Source organism: Heterodontus francisci, chromosome 13 (genome assembly GCF_036365525.1).
Source record: "Heterodontus francisci isolate sHetFra1 chromosome 13, sHetFra1.hap1, whole genome shotgun sequence".
In the NCBI taxonomy this organism is placed as follows: domain Eukaryota; kingdom Metazoa; phylum Chordata; class Chondrichthyes; order Heterodontiformes; family Heterodontidae; genus Heterodontus; species Heterodontus francisci.
The window spans coordinates 7,068,691-7,088,028 of record NC_090383.1 but is presented as its reverse complement, the minus strand read 5'-3'; the positions used below and the strand labels follow the sequence as shown (position 1 = coordinate 7,088,028).

Sequence of the window (19,338 nt, the reverse complement as noted above, 5' to 3'; positions counted from 1 at the left end):
CTGAGAAATGTTGGATAGATTCTACTTCTCGTTTAGACACACTCTTATTAAGCAGTTGAATTATCATTTCTTAATTCGAACTTATCTTTATAAAGGAATGACATGGGAAGTCAATTGAGAGGATGCCGCAAAATATTTAGACAGCAAAGTCCTTTGGGTATAAATGATATCAGATGCTATCTACATTCAAATGAAAACTAATCCCATTGATAGGCACTCAATCCAAGCAGTATGAAGGAAGGCCCTTCTGTGAATGCTACATTAATTCTACCAAACGTTTGCAGAAATTAAACATGTAAATTATTTCTTCTCTTTCTCCCCCCCCGACCCCCCCCCAATGTGAGTCCTGAGGATTTTTAAAATGTGATGCATCAAATACAACCTCCCAGAGGTATTTCAGGGTTGACTCTTCATTACCTTTATTTATTTTACCCTTTATTATCTGCAGCTTGTTTGTTGGGACATTGAAGTGTTGGATCATCACACAGTGCAATCAAAGAGGAAGGTCAATAGATGGTTAAAAACAATGTTGGTTTCAATTGCTTTGTGATTCCCAAGGAAACCAAGGCCATTTTTGTGTTCAACTTCAAATTACCTTTGCATTATTTGCATTGGCCTCCAGATGAACCAGGTGCCGGCAATAAATGGGAAAATTTGGATTGTGACTGGCAGTAAAAACTAAAAACAGATGATCTGGTCATTTATATCATTGCTGCCGCGATTCCTATATTATAACAGTGACTTCAGTACTTCACAAAGTTCTTCATTGGTTGTAAAGAGCTTTGAGATGTCCAGTGGTCATGAAAGGCGCTATCTAAATGTAAGTCTGTCCTCGTCCTGGCGGGAGCTTGCTGTGTGCAAATTGGCTGCCGCATTTTTCTATGTGACAACAGTGATTACACTTTCAAAAGTACTTCATTGGTCCAATATCATCACCCTCTATAAGAACAAGGCTGACTGCGGTGACCGCAACAACTACCATGGAATCTCCCTTCTCAGCATAGTGGGGAAAGTCTTTGCTGGAGTCGTTTTAAACAGACTCCAGAAGCTGGCTGAATGTGTCTACCCTGAGGGCACAGTGTGGCTTCCGAGCAGAGATCCACCATTGACGTGCTGTTCTCCCTTCGCCAGCTACAGGAGAAATGCCGTGAACAACAGATGCCCCTCTATGTTGCTTTCATTGATCTCACCAAAGCCTTTGACCTCGTCAGTAGATGTGGTCTCTTCAGACTGCTAGCAAAGATCAGATGTCCACCAAAGCTACTAAGTGTCATCACCTCACTCCATGGCCATATGAAAGGCACAATTCAGCATAGCGGTGCCACATCAGACCCCTTTCCGATCCTGAGTGGCGTGAAACAGGGCTGTGTTCTCGCACCTACACTGTTTGGGATCTTCTTCTCACTGCTGCTCTCACATGTGTTCAACTCTTCAGAAGAAGGAATTTTCCTCCACACAAGATCAGATGGCAGGTTGTTCAACCTTGCCCGTCTTAGAGGGAAAACCAAAATACGGAAGGTCCTCATCAGTGAACTCCTCTTTGCTGACGATGCTGCATTAACATCCCACACAGAAGAGTGTCTGCAGAGACTCACTGACAGGATTGCGGCTGCCTGCAACGAATTTGGCCTAACCATCAGCCTCAAGAAAACAAACATCATGTGACAGGGCATCAGAAATGCTCCATCCATCAATATTGGCAACCACGCTCTGGAAGTGGTTCAAGAGTTCACCTACCTAGTGTCAACTATCACCAGTAACCTGTCTCTCAATGCAGAAATCAACAAGCGCATGGGAAAGGCGTCGACTGCTATGTCCAGACTGGCCAAGAGGGTGTGGGAAAATGGCGCATTGACAAGGAACACAAAAGTCCAAGTGTTTCAAGCCTGTGTCCTCAGTACCTTGCTCTACGGCAGCGAGGCCTGGACAACGTATTTCAGCCAAGAGCGACGTCTCAACTCATTCCATCTTTGCTGCCTCCAGAGAATCCTTGACATCAGGTGGCAGGACCGTATCCCCAACGTAGAAGTCCTTGAGGTGGCCAACATCCCCAGCATATACACCCGACTGAGCCAGCAGCACTTGAGATGGCTTGGCCATGTGAGCCGCATGTAAGATGGCAGGATCCCCAAGGACGCATTGTACAGCGAGCTCGTCACTGGTATCAGACCCACCAGTCATCCATCCATGTCTCTGCTTTAAAGACGTCTGCAAACGCGACGTGAAGTCCTGTGACATTGACCACAAGTTGTGGGAGTCCATTGCTAGTGATCGCCTGAGCTGGCGGACAGCCATGAAGGTGGGGCTAAAGAGTGGCAAGTCGAAGACACTTAACAGTTGGCAGGAAAAAAGACAAACGCAAGGAGAGAGCGAACTGTATAACAGCCCCAACAACCAATTTTATCTGCAGCACCTGTGGGAGAGTCTGTCACTCTAGAATTGGCCTTTATAACCACTCCAGGCACTGCTTCACAAGCCACTGACCACCTCTGGGCGCTTACCCATTGTTTCTCGAGACAAGGAGGCCAACGAAGAAGAACGTTTGAAAGCGCTTTGGGACATCTCTGAGGCTGTGAAAGGCGCTATATAAACGCAAGTTTGTCTTACTTAACAGTGAGCAGTCTAATCCCTGAATTTATCTCGAGGAATTGGTAGGTTTCTTGGCAGATGGAATTCAGAGCCTATGCAGAATCATTCGGCTGCAAATTGTCCTCATTGCCATGGGAACACGATCCCGCAAGTACCGGGGGCAATGGCAAAGTAGTATGTAGATTCCAAAACACACTGGAACAGGCTGGATGGTGTGCAACATGTTTCCAAACTAAGCTCCCCGGATCCAAGAGGTTATCTGACTTCTATCAGTCTGACATCAGAAATTCTGCGCTATAATCGTGCTCTTACTCTAGACAATTATTTCTGTTAAAATGTTCTGTATTGATGGCGCTGTTTACCTCTAGGTAGCTGCTGCTGTCTTTAAGAAGTTAAACAGTGGGTTCCTGGGTAGGTGTTAATATTAGCAGAACTCCCTCGAGTGCATCAGTATTTGAAAGTAGCCCTACACAGAGAAGTTTGAAAAGCACATTTCTAGAGGCAGCCTGTACTGTAAGCATAGGCCACTGACTTGGGAGTCAGGATTCTGGAGCTTTGAACCTGAGGACTCCTCGAAATTGAAGACATTTGATTAATTTCAAAATGACATTGGTCTTTGCATATAAAGTGTTGGCTAAACCTTTTTAGTTTCCACTTCAAAACCCTTCATTGTATTAGTTACACGTGACGACATGATGAAGAAATGATGCACTGCCATTCTGTCCCTTTCCCCTCCCTAAACAGCACTAGGTTGGCCAGCATTTCTCCGTGAAGGTATTGCTTTTTTTTTAAGGGCTATTCCTCTCCTGCTCGGTCCTGGCAGAACCCCACTTGCCTTTAGTTTAGGTATGAGGGTCAACGGCAATTACACCACTGTATATGGCAGACCCTTTTTAAATGCAGATGTGCAGCAAGGATAGCCGTGTGTGTCTTGTTGCCTAGAGACAGACATCAAAGACTGAATCCCGTGTTACAGCAGAGGCCACTTAAGTGATGATGAACACTCTTTTGTGCATCACTACAACAAATTTACATTTCTGCTGCAAATCAAAGTAAAAGCTATTTAACTGTGGTGTGAAATCTGCCTTTTGAATAAGGCTTTATCGAAGAATATCTTGAACATAAAGCAAGTAAAAAACAAAAAAAACAACTTCAGTGCCCTAACACACTCATTTTAGCATCTAGCAGCAATTTTTTGTCTAATTGATGGGGTGTGGGTGTCATTGGCAAGGCCAGCATTTATTGCCCATCCCTTTACAACTGAGTGTCTTGTTAGGCCATTTCAGAGGGCACTTGAGTCAACCACATGGATGTGGGTTTGGAGTCACATAAAAGCCAGACCAGGTAAGGATGGTAGGTTTCCTTCCCAAAAGGACATTAGTGAACCAGATGGATTTTATGACAATCCGATAGTTTCATGGTCACCATTGCTGATAGTAGCTTTTTATTCCAGATTTTATTTTAATTGAATTTAAAATCCCCAGCTTCTAGGGTGGGATTTAAACTCATTTCTCTCCATTACTAGACCAGTAACATAACCACAATGCTCACAGAAATGTTGGCAATATGTTGTCAACAAATGCAGCAGCCAGTTGATGCACAGCAAGGTCCCCAGTTGATGCACAGCAAGGTCCCCAGTTGATGCACAGCAAGGTCCCCAGTTGATGCACAGCAAGTTCCCCAGTTGATGCACAGCAAGGTCCCCAGTTGATGCACAGCAAGGTCCCATAGCCAGCAAGGAGATGAATGACCAGTTACTCTGTTGATGGAGGTGTTGTCTGAGGGATAAATATTGGTCAGGACACCGGGAAAATTCCCCAGCTCATCTTTGAATGCTCCCATGGGATCTTCTTTGGGCACGCGAACAGGCAAGTGGGACCTTGGTTTAACACACAGTTATCCAACATACGGTCCACGGGCCAGAATCTGACCCCCCAAAGGTTTCCATCCAGCCCGCCAAAGATGACAAATTTCAGCTGGAAATCTGCCATTGACTTCTTCCAGCCAGCAATATCCTTCTGTGACCGACAATGGCTGCAGCTCCTTTACTGACATGGGTGACGATGCCTCACTGTGCATCTATCTCCTCCTTTACCATCAGTACCTGATGTTCTGGCTCCTTTAGTAAGGTGGTATCGCCCGGGCTGAGCTGCCTGTCAGCTGGTGCTTCTCACCTGAACTCCATTCCCAGTGCGGCCTTCCTGGCCTTGAACTCGAGCCCCAGGCCCAGCATTAGCTCTGCCAGTGTACGGACCCAGCCTGGGACTCGGGCCATGGGCTTTTCATCTCCGCCACCGTCACCCAGGAGGAGCTGCCTGAAGATGCGGCAGGGCCCAGGCCCCGGGAACAGGAGGGTGGGCGGGACACGGAGGTGGGTGGTGGTGGGGGGGATGGATGGGAAGAGAGAGGTGCACACAGAGAGGTAGAGAGACAAACACGGAGAGGGAGAGAGCGTGGTCAAGATCACTCTTGACATATGGTCATCTATCTGGAATACTCTGCATTGCTACAACAAGCGTGCAGACAAACAATGTCTACTTCTGCATGCAAAAACAATGCCAGGTATCTCACTAAATCAGTGTGCAACATAGTGACGAGAAAGTAAACTAATAAATTAGTCTTCTCATTTAAAGCTGGTTGACAAAAATGCACATTTATTGTTTTGATAGCAAAATAAATTTCTGACACTTTTATCTTTCTGCAATTTGTTCATCAGCCCCCTATGTAGGACAAAAATTATAATGTGGCCCCTCATGCGAAAAGGTTGGACACCCCGGTTTAACATCTCATTCGAAAGACAGCACCTCCAACACTACGGCACTCCCTCAGAACTGCAGTAGAGTCTTAGCCCAGATTGTCCTCGGGTCCCTGGAGTAGTTCATCTTTAAATAAAGAAATACATCCGAATAAATCTGCTGTAAATTAAACTTTTGCAAGTAATCTAATAGTCTTACATTTCCAGCTTGTTTTGAAGTAACATTCAAGGTTTATCTTAGTTGTACAAATGTAACATTTTATGCACCTTGTTACAATCCTTAAGTCTTTTTGTAAGCTGTGCCATTTCTTGAAATATATGTCACATGCAGGTAATTAATGTGTGTTGTTATTTTGAAGTATGGATTCTCTAAAGGTTATGCTATACTTTACAAAGAGGTGCAAGCTTTTAAAACTAAGCCTACATCGACTTGTAGTTGTATTCTTAATGAACATCTCAGCTGTGTCAGTGACCATCTTGGGCAAGCTTGTAAGGGTCATAAAAGATTTACAGTCCAATTTAGATTATCAGGAAGGTTATTGGTTTTGCAGGCCAGAGCTCTGGAAAAGTGTCAGATGAATCAGACTAAAACTGGAGCAAGTTTGTGTGAACTCTGCAACGTTCTTAGAATTAATATGTTTCTTCAGATGATCATAGTGGCTTCTCTTACAGGAAGAGCAATAATAGTGTGATTTCACCCCCCCCCCCCCCCAATAAATGGAGGCAAATAATGATATTCATTCTTAAATTGCTTGTTTATTTTTGCTTTGAGAACCTGTTCAAGGTAGAGAACAGATTTGAGGGGGAAAAAATATGACCGTTTATACCCATAAGCCGACATTTTGCCTGACAGTGGTGTCTGGAATTAAGCAGTTTGAAATTTGTGTGTTAGGCTTTTGTTTACCTTTGTTCACCAGACCAGCCACACAAATAGCTACCTCAGCTGTGTTTTGTTCTCTCTGGTGGCAGTGGGAAAGCCTATAAATTGTGAAGTGCCCCCTGATGTAATCACAGCCTGCTGTATCCGATTCTTCCCTGGGGCTAGTCAAAAATAAACACTGGATGCTTATCTAATCAAACATTACTCAAAACGTAGGCTTGCATGTTGACTGGTGAAACTGTGTGTAAGTAGAGAAAGGCGCTCTGACATTTTCTTTTCAATCTTCTCAGTGCTTTTTGATTATTTTTCAGCACTTCCGTTCTACTTATAGCCTAAACTGAAGAAGGGATACTAATGTATTCATTAGTTCAAATGATTTTGCCGCTGTCTTTAACGGGATACTAATTGTATCTGTTCTAGCAGCAGATGGGCAAAAATAGGTTTTGGTATTTTGTGTTCATCTTCCCCCTTGTCTTTGCCTGAGCTTGTGTTTCAGTATAGCTCCATGGTGGCAATGGCTTTTTGCTATCTCACCAAAGCCACCGTTCTATAATAATGAGAAAGAAGAAAGACTTGCATTTATATAGCGCCTTTCCACGACCACCGGACGTCTCAACGCGCTTTACAGCTAATTAAGTACTTTTTGAAGTGTCGTCACTGTTGAAATGCAGGAAACGCGACAGCCGATTTGCGCACAGCAAGATCCCACAAACAGCGATGTGATAATAAGGTGATCTGTTTCTGTGATGTTGTTTGAGGGATAAATATTGGCCAGGACACCGGGGGATAACTCCCCTGCTCCTCTTCAAAAATAATGCCATGGGATCCTCTACATCCATCCAAGCAAACAGATGGGGGGGGCCTTGGTTTCACCTCTCATCCAAAAGACAGCACCTCTGACAGTGTAGTACTGCACTGGAGTCTCAGTCTTGATTTTTGTGCTCAAGCCCTGGAGTGGGACTTGAACCTGGAACCTTGTGATTCAGACTAGAATACTGCAGACTGAGGCACAGCTGATGCGTAATAAACTGAACAGTGGGCTACAGCCACCAATTTGATTCTAGGGCCATCACAGCTAAGTTTGATACTGTTCTCAGCTGGGTTCTGTGAATATTGGTGACAATAAGGAGCACAAACACTAGTCGGTTACCTCCATCCTGCCTTGCTCAGATGTTAAATCAAGGCCCCCTCTGCCTTCCCAGGTGGGCGTAAAAGGTCCCATGGCACTATTTCAAAGAGGAGCACAGAGGAGTTCTCGAGGGTGTTCTGCACCAATATTCATCCCTCAACGACCATCACTAAAGCAGGTTATCTGGTCATTATCACATTACTGTTTGTGGGAGCTTGCTGTGCACAGATTGGCTGTGCCTTTGCCATATTCCAATAGTGGCGACACTTCAAAAATAAATAAATTTGTTATAAAACACTTTGGGACACCCTGAGGTCATGAAATCTTTCTTTCCCTTAACAGGAGGAACAGGTTCCAAAACTGCAAGTGCTGGATAGTGATCAAAAAGCAAGCACAAGAGCAGCTTTTCCCTCAGGGACGCGGGGTCCTACGATGGATTGCTGCATCTGAGGTCTGCTTAATTCAGCACAGATTGCATAGGAACAGGAGGAGGCCATTCAGCCCCTTGAGCCTGCTCTGCCATTCGGTGCGATCATGGCTGATCTGTGAGCTAACTCTGTATACGCCATTTCATAGGATTATACAGAATGGACAGAACAGAAACTGACCTTTCAAACTAACTAACTGGTGTATGCTGCTGTTAATGCTCCACACGAGCCTCCTCCCACCCTACTTCAGCTCACCTTCTCAAGTTATCCTGTCTCCTTCATCTGTTTATGTAACTTCCCCTTAAATGCATTTATGTTGCTTGCCGCAACCACTCCTTGTGGTAGCGAGTTCCATATGCACACCACTCTCTGGCCAAAGAAGTTTCTCCTGAATTCCATACTGGATTTATAAAGTGACTACTTTATAGTATTGGCCCCCTAGTTCCGGTTTCTCCCACAAGTGGAAACATCATCTCTGCATCTAACTTATCAAACCTTTTCCTCATGTTAAAGACATCTATCAGGTCATCCCTGAGCCTTCTCTTTTCCAGAGAAAAATGCCTCAGCTGGTTCACTCTTTCCTGGTAGGTGTAACCTCTCAATTCTGGTGTCATCCTTGTAAATCTTTGGTTGTACCTCATCCGATGTCTCTGTATCCTTTTTATAGTACAGAGATCAAATCTGTGACCTCTCTAGATTGTATGGCTCAGGTAGTTGCTGCCTTCTCCGAACCACAAGTGTCTTCAAGTATAATTTTAACCATCTATTTTACTGTTGAATTGTTTTATTTTAATTGAAACTGTAATAAATACATGATAATGGTAGAAAGTAAACAAGACTAATTTAGTCAAGTGACCTTTACTCCGGTGATTTTTTTTAAGATGACATCTTTTTAACTCAGTTGGACTTGTCGACAAAGCCATTTCGCATTTCCATGCACATCACAAATAAGTGTAAAAACAGGAGAGAATGTAGTGAAAAATAAAGGAGGCTGTATGGATTCAGGCAACGCTAGGTTTGTTCTCACATCAGATCTAAGAGCACATGTTCTACACGGCGCTGAATGGCTAGTCTTTGCTTGGTAGAAAAATATGGCATTGAATCTTTACATTAAATGTACATTACGCTTTCCATGCGTGTGGGTTAAACATAGAAAATAGGAGCAGGAGTAGGCCATTCGGCCCTTCGAGCCTGCTCTGCCATTCATTATGATCATGGGTGATTAGGTTTTGTGATTTAATGGAACTTTTTTCCATTGTGGTTGCTTAGATAGTGACGTCGTTTCTTGTTACGTACAGCAAAATAGATAAAATGTCGCCTTAAAAATCATAGCTCACAGCGCCAAGACATTTCACCATCTCCAATTGGTTATTAAAAACGCAGTAAATCAGTTAACCACCTGAGAATAGGTGATTGAGGCTTTTAGCACTCCATGTTTTGGGTAATTCATCTCCTGCAAGGCGTTTGACGTGCATTGAAGTTGCTCCACCATTGCTGCTTCTCATTGGGACGGCCTGAATTGGGCTGGAACGCTAAATGTAATTGTTTGTAGTGCTCGCACCTATAAGGAAGGAACTTTTACTATTGTCTGTTAATTGATGTTACTTAATTACTCTGCAGGACTAATGACTGTCACCTATTAAGTCATAGGTATCACTATCAACAAGTACAGAATGCAGTCTCCTAAAATAGTGTATCTCCTTTCTTTTTTTAAAAGCAGTTCTTCTTGCACCTTTTGAAATAAATTTAATTCAGCAGCACAAGACAGATTTTGCCCTAACTTTTGAAAAGTGGTCTCTCTGATTGAAAAATCCTGAAGTCTGAATGCTTCCTTTTCCTCTTTTGACACCCACCTCTGCAATGTCCACTACGTAGAGAAATGAAATTCTTTCTTTCAATCACCTTTCATGACCTCAGGATGCCCCAAAGTGCTCTACAAGCTAATAAAATACTTTTGAAGTGTCATCACAGTCGTAATGCAGGAAATGCAACAGCCAATTTGTGCACAGCAAGCTCCCACTAACAGCAATGTGGTAATGGCCAGATAATATGTATTATTGATGTTAGCTGAGGAATAAATTTTGGCCAGGACACCGGGGAGAACTCCCCTGCTGTTCTTCAAAATAGTGACCATCGAATTGAGATATATCCCCTACACTTCTCTAATACTGTTAGTTTTTCATTGTAAGTTGTGGTTCAGTATGTTCACTGCATTGGGGGTGTGTGTGTGAGATGAGGGGTGGTTTTTACAGAAGATCATACCTAGTTAGAAGGAAGTGAAAATTGTGCTAGAAGTAAATCTGTGAGTGGCAATTAAAACTACCCATAGCAGGAACAGCAATCAAATGTCATGCTTTTATGATTATCTAAAGTAAGAAACATTAACATACTGATTTGCCGAAAGGTGGACTCCACAGTAAAGCCTGGCTCAGGTATAAGATTAAAACCCGACCCGGGCCCGAGTCCTTCAATTTTTTTTCATGCCTGACCTGACCCGAAAATATCAAACATATTATTAGTACAGAAAAAAAATCATGTCCAAACATAGATTAAAAAGAAAACAATACAAAACAAAACCTTACTGCAGCCAACCCGAACCCAACCCGACCTGACCCCCACACATGGAATCGGGCTTGGTTGGGTTCGGGACGGGTAGCCAGACTTTACTCTACAGAGAGACAGCTCATTTAAAGGGCTGGAATTTCTATCTATTGATATATTTTTTTAAATTTTCAAAGTGATTCCAGCCACCCTTTTTAAAAATTCTGACCAAACTGAATGTATAAGCTTCTGCCCAACATGTACAGTCTAAAAGATTATATTTATTTTTTATGGAATCATTAAAATTTCCCAGATAATTCCCTTTATTATGATCAACATTCTAAACTGTCATTGCTTTCTAAAGGTAATCTATGTAGTATGAGTTTAGGATTTGCTTTTTCATCTTGCTTCCAGTTGTATTTCTTATTCTAAGCACTCTGTACACATTTATTTTCCTCTACAATATGCAGTGTTTCTTAAAATATGCATGTGCAGCTTAAGACTTTGACTGCACACGTTAACGCACCTATCCACCTGCTCCAGTGTTCCATGTTCTGGCTCTCTAACTGGTCCCTAACCCAGGCCGCTCCTAGTTTTTTTATTTGCTGCCAAAGCAAGAAACGTGCAGAGGTTTTAAAAAAAAGATGTTTAGGCAGCCACGACAGGAAGTAATCGTCAAGCTCAAAAGAATAACGGTCGTAAAGAGAGAAGCAAGGCAAAGCTCAGGAAAGAGACAAGTCAACAGCAATGGGAATGGTAGCACAATAAACAAGAAAAACAGGACTAAAACATTCTTCAGTAAGTTGGCCATTGGTAACAGCTGCCTACTCACCACCACTTCTGCATGGCGTGGTATGCTCCTGAAGAAAACACCTTTCACCACCTCAGGATGTCCCAAAGCACTTCACAGCTAATAAAATACTTTTAAAGTGTCATCTCTGTTGTATTGTAGAGAAACACCCTTCCTTTCTTCCATGAACAAAGTAATTGAAAGTGCAAAGATCTTTTAATAGTTTGTCATTGAATTCCATTGCTTTAATATTTCCCATTTTTATTTAGCACCAGAATTGTACACAGCTTGGATCTGCAGATCCTTTATTATTTGAAGTATTGTTATTCAGAGGACAGAAATAGTTTTGCCATGGTCTTCAGCTGGAACAGTGAAGTAGTTCCAGTCTCTGAGTTACTAGATAATTGTTGCATGCAGGTGTGGGCATGCCTATCAAATTGTAAGAACTATTATCATTAATGTTCTTTTATCTATTTCTTTGATCTATTGATTTACTTTATTACAAATATTAATCTTAGTGACAGTGTGAGGAGCTAAGCTAACATCCGTAGAGATGGTCATTAACCTTGGGTAACTCAGCTTCAACTGTGCATATTATTTAGCTCTTTCTCACTGTCAGGCTAAACGACTCCTCCAAGCCTATTCCCTAGGTGGTGTCATCAGCATTCAATGCTTGATGTATTTTGGTGCAAGTGGTTTATATTTTTTTAAAGTGAAATATATTTTACTGGGTTAATATTAGAAATGCAGAAGTTGACACGTGATCTTTAATCTCTTCGCCTACACAGTCTCTGCTGCTTCACAAAGCCCCCTGCCCCCTAATCCCACTGAATTTCATTTAATCATCACTTCAGTAATGTCCAACCTACAAAAATAAACATTCGCAAATAGCCAATTAGCTGTCCTTGTGTAAATGGAAAGGTACTTAATTATAGTCTGTTGATAAACAAATGGTAACACTTATTAGACAGAAAACTCTAGATGATGGAAAATATCGTGGATGAGAGTCTTTTAAAAGAGCAGGGAGGGGCTCTCTCAACACCTTTGAACTGAATTGTTACCAGACCAAAAATACAAAAAAGGTTCCAAGTGCTCAGTCCAAACTTACATGTTTTTGCTAAGAAAATGCATTTCTGCAGCTCAGATTTCAGTCCAAGAAGTTGATGCAGGAAGCAAGGGCAAAGCTTCACGCACTGTTCCTCCCTATGGAGCTCCTTTGTTCCCAAAATAACAAGATTGTCAGAAACCCCTAGCCATGCGTTCCTCATATGCAGAAGTTTAAATGTGCACTTTACCGTCATTACCTGCAGTAAGCTTGCTGAATTGCATATATAAGGCTTTAGGCAGTCTGTATCTTGTTTTTACAGTGTAACTTCACCAAAGAAACTTTTATATTGATGCTGGGAGTGTGCTACTCTTTTTTTTGCTAGTTGCATTTGCTGCCGCTGTGACGGATCTTCCTGGGAAAATTCAAACCCTAGATCATGTTGGAGGTCTGGTATTCGCTCCTTAATATTTTCATGTGTTGTTGCTATTAAGTTTACTGGGCACCTGTTGCCGGATGTACATGGTCAGTATCAAGGTCCCTTGGTTGTCTGTGCCTGAAATTGGTAAGATGCCAGTCCTGAAAATGTCTCCAGCCCGCCTCATTTATCGTCAGAAAGCCTGCACGTAAAGATTTCCTGAAAGGTTGAGGCGCATTTGTGATTGCTAATTGGCGTATTAGTCTAGATGGATGAGAATTGCCTTGGCTTCAGAAGATGGTGTGGTGAGAAATGGAAAATGCTCATCCTGAGAAAAAGCAACAACAATTGTACATTTACAATATTTGTTTGATATGGAACAGATTGTTCGCAGTATAAACTTGATGAATAGACTAGTCTCTTTGGGAAAGTAATGTTTGGGTAGGGTGTTGGTTGTCTTCAGAGAGCCCAGAACCAATTATGTCGAAGAGCTGAGATACAGAAAATGGCAGAGGTCAAAAGGAAAAGAATTTAGGAATGGTCATTGATCGTTGTCTGCAAAAAAAGTCTGGCTGGTTTCAGATCATCAAGAGAATTGGGTACCGGGGGTGCATTTGGAGGGCACGAGATTATACATCAGAACAAGTCAAACTGACAATGGAGTATGCCTGCCTCAATAAAAAGTAAGTTGCAGATGCATTCAAAGTGTTCAGAGAAGAGGCACCAAGATGGTTCCTGTCCTGAGGTGACTACATTGAGGAAAGATTCAAGCAATTATTTTCACTAGGGAACAAAGACTTAGAGGCAACAGGATACAGCTATTCAGAATAATGAAAGGCTTGAATGAGGTGGAAGTCAACAAGCTGTTCATCTAGAACCACAAATGTAGGACTAGAGGGCATGAGTACAAAGTTCACAACCCCTAAGCAATGTTAGAAAATAGCAAAAAAAAAACTTTCCCCGACAAAATCTTGGACACGTGGGTAAATATCCAGACAAGGTAAAATAGGAACAGGAGTCGGCCATTCAGCCCCTCAAGTCTATCCGCCATTTAATTTGATTGTGACTGATTTGTATCTTAACTCCATCAACCCAATCTATCCAATAGTTTTGACTTTTTCAATTTATGGCCAGCATCAACAGCTTTTTGGGGGAAGATAGTTCCAGATTTCTGCGACTCTTTGTGTGAAGAAGTGCTTTCTGACATCACTCCTGAAGGGCCCAGCTCTGATTTTAAGGTTATACCATTTTGTTTTGGACTCATTGGCCTGAATTTTACGAGTGCGCCACACTCCTGAGCTGTTCCTGAGCCCCCGCAATATTATGCGTGGGGGCTCGTTTAGATAGAGGGTTTGGAACAGCTGCCCCGATGACGTAGAGGGGGCGGCAACAGTGTCTGGTGCCATGGCGCTGGTGCCATTTTTAAAGGGCTTTAAGCCCTTACAATTTTAATTTCTAAAGGGACATCAGTAGTAATTTTTATTAAATATAAAATTAAGTGATGGAGGCCTTTCCCCAACCCCCCTCCCCCCCCCCCCCCCCAATGGTCATTTCATTGCCCGAAATGAACAACAATTGATTTTTTCAAATACCTGAACTTCCCCCGCAGCCTTCAATCTTATGTCCTTCAGCCCCTACCCACCATCCCCAAATCCAATCAAAATTGTTTTCCCCACTCCTCCACCCCTCCTGCCCTGAAAATTTTATTCCTCCCCACCAGGTTCTTGCCTCGGAATACCATGTGGAGTTCCGAAGGCGCGCAAAGGCCAAACTGAGACCTCCGCCTGGAGGTGAGTAAATTTGAATATCATTAATGTTAATTTACATATGGAGATGAAGGGCCCGCTGCCGGGGGACCGCACCGAAGTCCCTCCGCCGCCAGTAACATGTGATGGGCCCTTCTCAACGTCACGGGTTGAGGTGGGCCTCTCACTGCAGAATTTTACCGGCCCCCGCCCCCCCCCCCAAAGCCCCGCCGCAACCTGCGGGGTCAAGGGGCCGGTAAAATTCAACCCATAGTGTTGAGAAAGAGAAACTATAAACGCTTTCAATCAATTAGATCATCTCTTAATCTTCTCTATTCAAAGGAAGACGAGCCCAATGCAATAAAATAAAAAGGAAAAACTGCTGGATGTCTCGGCGTGTTTGGTTGGTCGGGGTGCTGTTGGAGCACATGACATGCTGGAAATGCATAGCAGGCCACTCTGTATCGGGGAAGAGAGATGTTTCGGGTGGGTTCCACTGAAAGGTGCACATCCAAAGCGTTATAACGTGTCTGTTTTTTTTAAATGCCAACTGACCTGCTGTACATTTTCAGCATTTTTATACTTTTTCCCAGAGATGGTAGTTGATTTGGGGTCAGTTGTCATTTTTAAAGAACGGAGAGTTGTTACTGGTTGAGAAGCAGGACTAAGGATACTTAAGAAATTGCTTGCTCCCCCCGCCCCCCCAGCGAGATAAAGAAAGAATTGGTGCCTCTAATGTAGAGGCTTAATAGGCGATAGGGAGGGAAGATTCTTGATACATGGAATTGAGATAGAGCCAATCTGGTGAGCCAAATGGCTTTTGCTTGCTCTTGCATTGAATTTTTCAAAATATCAAGCAAAAATATTTGAAAAGCCAAGAAATTGAAAGGGCAGGCCAATGGTGCTAAGTGGGCAGCACTTTCAAGAGTTAGCACAGATGTGATGGGACGAATTCTCTGTTGTAGCGTACGGTTAGCAAACCTACTATTTCATTTTCTATTATCTAGCAGACGGCCCTTCCGACCTATAAATAATGTGTATTTTGGCCACTTGATACAGTGCTGCATTTGGGTTTAGGTTCGATAGTTGATCACCCAGTCAGCTCCCTAGTATGTTATATTTTGCTTAGCTGGGTTGTAGCCAACTTGCATCTCTCATCAGGATTGAATGTATAAGCAGTTGTTAGGAGCCGTACTTTAGTCACAGGAGACCCCACATCAGTCAGAAGATGTCAGTTAGCCACCACTAATTTTAAACCATGCAGAATAATTAAACTGTTTTATCTATGTGCAATGTGGTTTTATTTATGATAGCCCTTGCCTAGTGTGTGTTCTCCTCCCATATTCATGTGTATGTTCTGTATTTTATTGCATTATAAAGTGTTAGGTTGGAGAAATAATAATTAAGCAACAGTTGGATTATTTTCAGAGGAATATGGCCTTATGAGATGAATGAAAAGGTGGAGAAAAATGCCAAATCATGGTGCTGGGATGGACATCAACAATGAGAAGCCCAAAGAAATGGGTTGCTCTTTTCCCCTTCAGATTTAAAATTCATGTAGTTATCTTTAAATCCCTGTCGTAACATCTTTCCCATGGTCTTGTCCCTTTCCTTTTTCTGTAACCTCCTTAAGAAGGACACAAATTTAAAAAGGTTTATTTCATAACTGAGTGATGACCAATTATGTATTTATTTTAATAACTGATGCCGTCACATTATTGAGGGAGTATTGCATGTTGGATCGGCTGTCTTTCAGATGAAGCACTAAACCTCTCAGGTGGATGAAAAATATTCCCTGGTATGATTTGAAGGGGAGTTCTGGTGTCCGAGCCAACAATAACACTGAAGCAAATTATCTGGTCATTTATCATTGCTCTATGTGGGACCTTGCTGTTCTCAGATTGGCTACCACATTTCCATGCATTGCAACAATGACGATACTCAAAACTGGTTAATTTTACTATAAATGCAAATTCTTTCTTTTAGCAGTTGTCAGCACGAGTGTCTGAAATGCTGGTGCGGTGAAACTTGATGATAAGCTGGTATTCTGATCTGAATTTTGGGTTATAAAGTTGATGCATTGATCTCCATCTCAATTTTGGATTGGTCAGACGTCTGGACTATATGAAAGAATACTCACATAATGCAGTATATCCCTCCAGAAGTTAAAGTTTGAAGTTCCTGACTTTTGTACTTGCCTGTCACCAGTCTCATCGCCCTTCTCTTCCCTTTATGAAAGGTAAACTTACAAATCAACTGGGCTGTTCAGTCCTGAATGTTGCTGATTCAACCTTGGTGACCATTCCATCAAACAGCTGACCTGAGCCTTGGAGAGAGTTTTTGGAGAGTCAGTGGTTACGTCAAATGTTACAGTGCTCAGTCTCTGTCCTCCTCTTGAAGTCATGTTGTTGTTGTGGCTGATCCAGTTAAGCTTCTAGTCATTGGTGACCCACAGGATGTTGATTGTGTGGGACTGAAGTTGCTGGTGCCAGTGAAGGTTGGGGGAGGTCGTTGGACAGTAACTTGCTGGAGATGGCCATTGACTAATTTATGCGGTGTGAATGTTGCCTGCATATTGTTCAGGAATTGCAACAGGCAGTCAGGGGCTACGACATTATTAGAGTATTTTCAGCGCATAGCCTCACAAGATTGTTATGATAAAGGGGTTGAATGGGTAGTTTGGCAAGGAAGAGACTGGAATGGTATTCAGAATGAAGGGGGTGGTAGGGAGACAAAGGGGTCATGGAAAGGCAGGGAATAAAAGGAGCCAGGCAAAGCATGAACAAAGTGGGAGGGAATATTAAAGAAGCCAGTTAGAACCACTTTTATTTATGGCAACCACGTCCAGAAAGTGAAGCCTGCAGCGGTCAGCAACATCTTTCCCCGACCACTCAGCACTGCACCATGCCACTCACTGCCTCCCAACTCAAAAAAAAAAGACAGCGAGAGAGATTAAAAATGTAAAGTAGAAAAAATTATTGGAGCGAGAAGTAAAAGAGCAACAGAGACCTAAGCAAAAGAGGAAGGATGGAAAGAAACAATAACACAAAGACAAGTGAGAGAGAGAGACCATTTTGTTCAACTTCTAGTATGCAAGCTCTTGGGAGCGCCAAGCAGTCAGTGGTAAAAATCTCTGTTTTATTCATTCATGAGATGTGAGCACCGCTGGTTACACCAGCATTGATTGCTCATCTTTGATTGCCCCTGCGAAGGTGGTGTTGAGCCGCCACCTTGAAATGCTGCAGTCCACGTGGTGAAGATGCTGTCAGGTAGGGAGCTCCAGGATTTTGACCCAGTGACCATGAAGGAACAGGGATATAGTTCCCAGTCAGGTGTGTAACTCGAAGAGGAATTTGCAGGTTCTGATGTTCTCGTGCATCTGCTGTCCTTGCCCTTCTAGGCGGTTGAGGTCGTGAGTTTGTGAGGTTCTGCTGAAGAAGCCTTGGCAAGTTGCTCCAGTGCATCTTGTCGATGGTAAGTGCTGTAGCCACGGTGCACCAGAGGTGGTTAAAGATGTTTTTTTTCCCAAAATATACTTTATTCATAAAAATCTGTTTAAAAAATATATTACAAAACAGTTCCAAACAACACCAAGTCAAAAAATACAAACAGTGCAAAGGAGATCAGTTTCCTTTAATACAGGAGTGAGTTGGCTCACCACCCTTCCATTTCATTTTTCATGCCATAAACATTTTACAGCAAACAAAGATTTTCTGGATACAGTTCAAACAAAGAAATAAGAACAGTACAGCACAGGAACAGGCCATTCGGCCCTCCAAGCCTGCGCCGATCTTGATGCCTGTCTAAACTAAAACCTTCTGCACTTCCGGGGACTGTATCCCTCTATTCCCATCCTATTCATGTATTTGTCAAGATGCCTGTTAAACGTCGCTATCGTACCTGCTTCCACCACCTCACCCGGCAGCAAGCTCCAGGCACTCACCACCCTCTGTGTAAAGAACTTGCCTCGCACATCCCCTCTAAACTTTGCCCCTCGCACCTTAAACCTATGTCACCTAGTAACTGACTCTTCCATCCTGGGAAAAAGCTTCTGACTATCCACTCTGTCCATGCCGCTCATAACTTTGTAAACCTCTACCAGGTCGCCCCTCCACCTCCGTCGTTCCAGTGAAAACAATCCGAGTTTATCCAACCTCTCCTCGTAGCTAATGCCCTCCAGACCAGGCAACATCCTGGTAAACCTCTTCTGTACCCTCTCCAAAGCCTCCATGTCCTTCTGGTAGTGTGGCGACCAGAATTGCATGCAATATTCTAAGTGTGGCCTAACTAAGGTTCTGTACAGCTGCAGCATGACTTGCCAATTTTTATACTGTATGCCCCGACTGATGAAGGCAAGCATGCTGTATGCCTTCTTGACTACCTTATCCACCTGCGTTGCCACTTTCAGTGACCTGTGGACCTGTACGCCCAGATCACTCTGCCTGTCAATGCTCCGAAGGATTCTGCCATTTACTGTATACTTCCCACCTGTATTAGATCTTCCAAAATGCATTACCTTACATTTGTCCGGATTAAACTCCATCTGCCATCTCTCCGTCCAAGTCTCCAACCGATCTATATCCTGCTGTATCCTCTGACAATCCTCATCACTGTCCACAACTCCACCAACCTTTGTGTCGTCCGCAAACTTACTAATCAGACCAGCTACATTTTCCTCCAAATCATTTATATATAATTCAAACAGCAAAGGTCCCAGCACTGATCCCTGCGGAACACCACTAGTCACAGCCCTCCATTCAGAAAAGCACCCTTCCACTGCTACCCTCTGTCTTCTATGACTGAGCCAGTTCTGTATCCATCTTGCCAGCTCACCTCTGTTCCCGTGTGACTTCACCTTTTGTGCCTGTCTGCCATGAGGGACCTTGTCAAAGGCTTTACTGAAGTCCATATAGATAACATCCATCTGCCCTTCCTTCATCAATCATCTTCGTCACTTCCTCAAAAAACTCAATCAAGTTAGAGAGACACGATCTCCCCTTCACAAAACCATGCTGCCT

General features: G+C 43.0%; 1 protein-coding gene across 2 annotated transcripts in view; it reads left to right on the top strand.

Moving 5' to 3' along the window:
- Window positions 1-19,338, top strand: part of macrod2 (mono-ADP ribosylhydrolase 2) — a 916,639-nt gene that overhangs the window by 173,981 nt on the left and 723,320 nt on the right. The gene's annotated exons all lie outside the window — the stretch shown is intronic.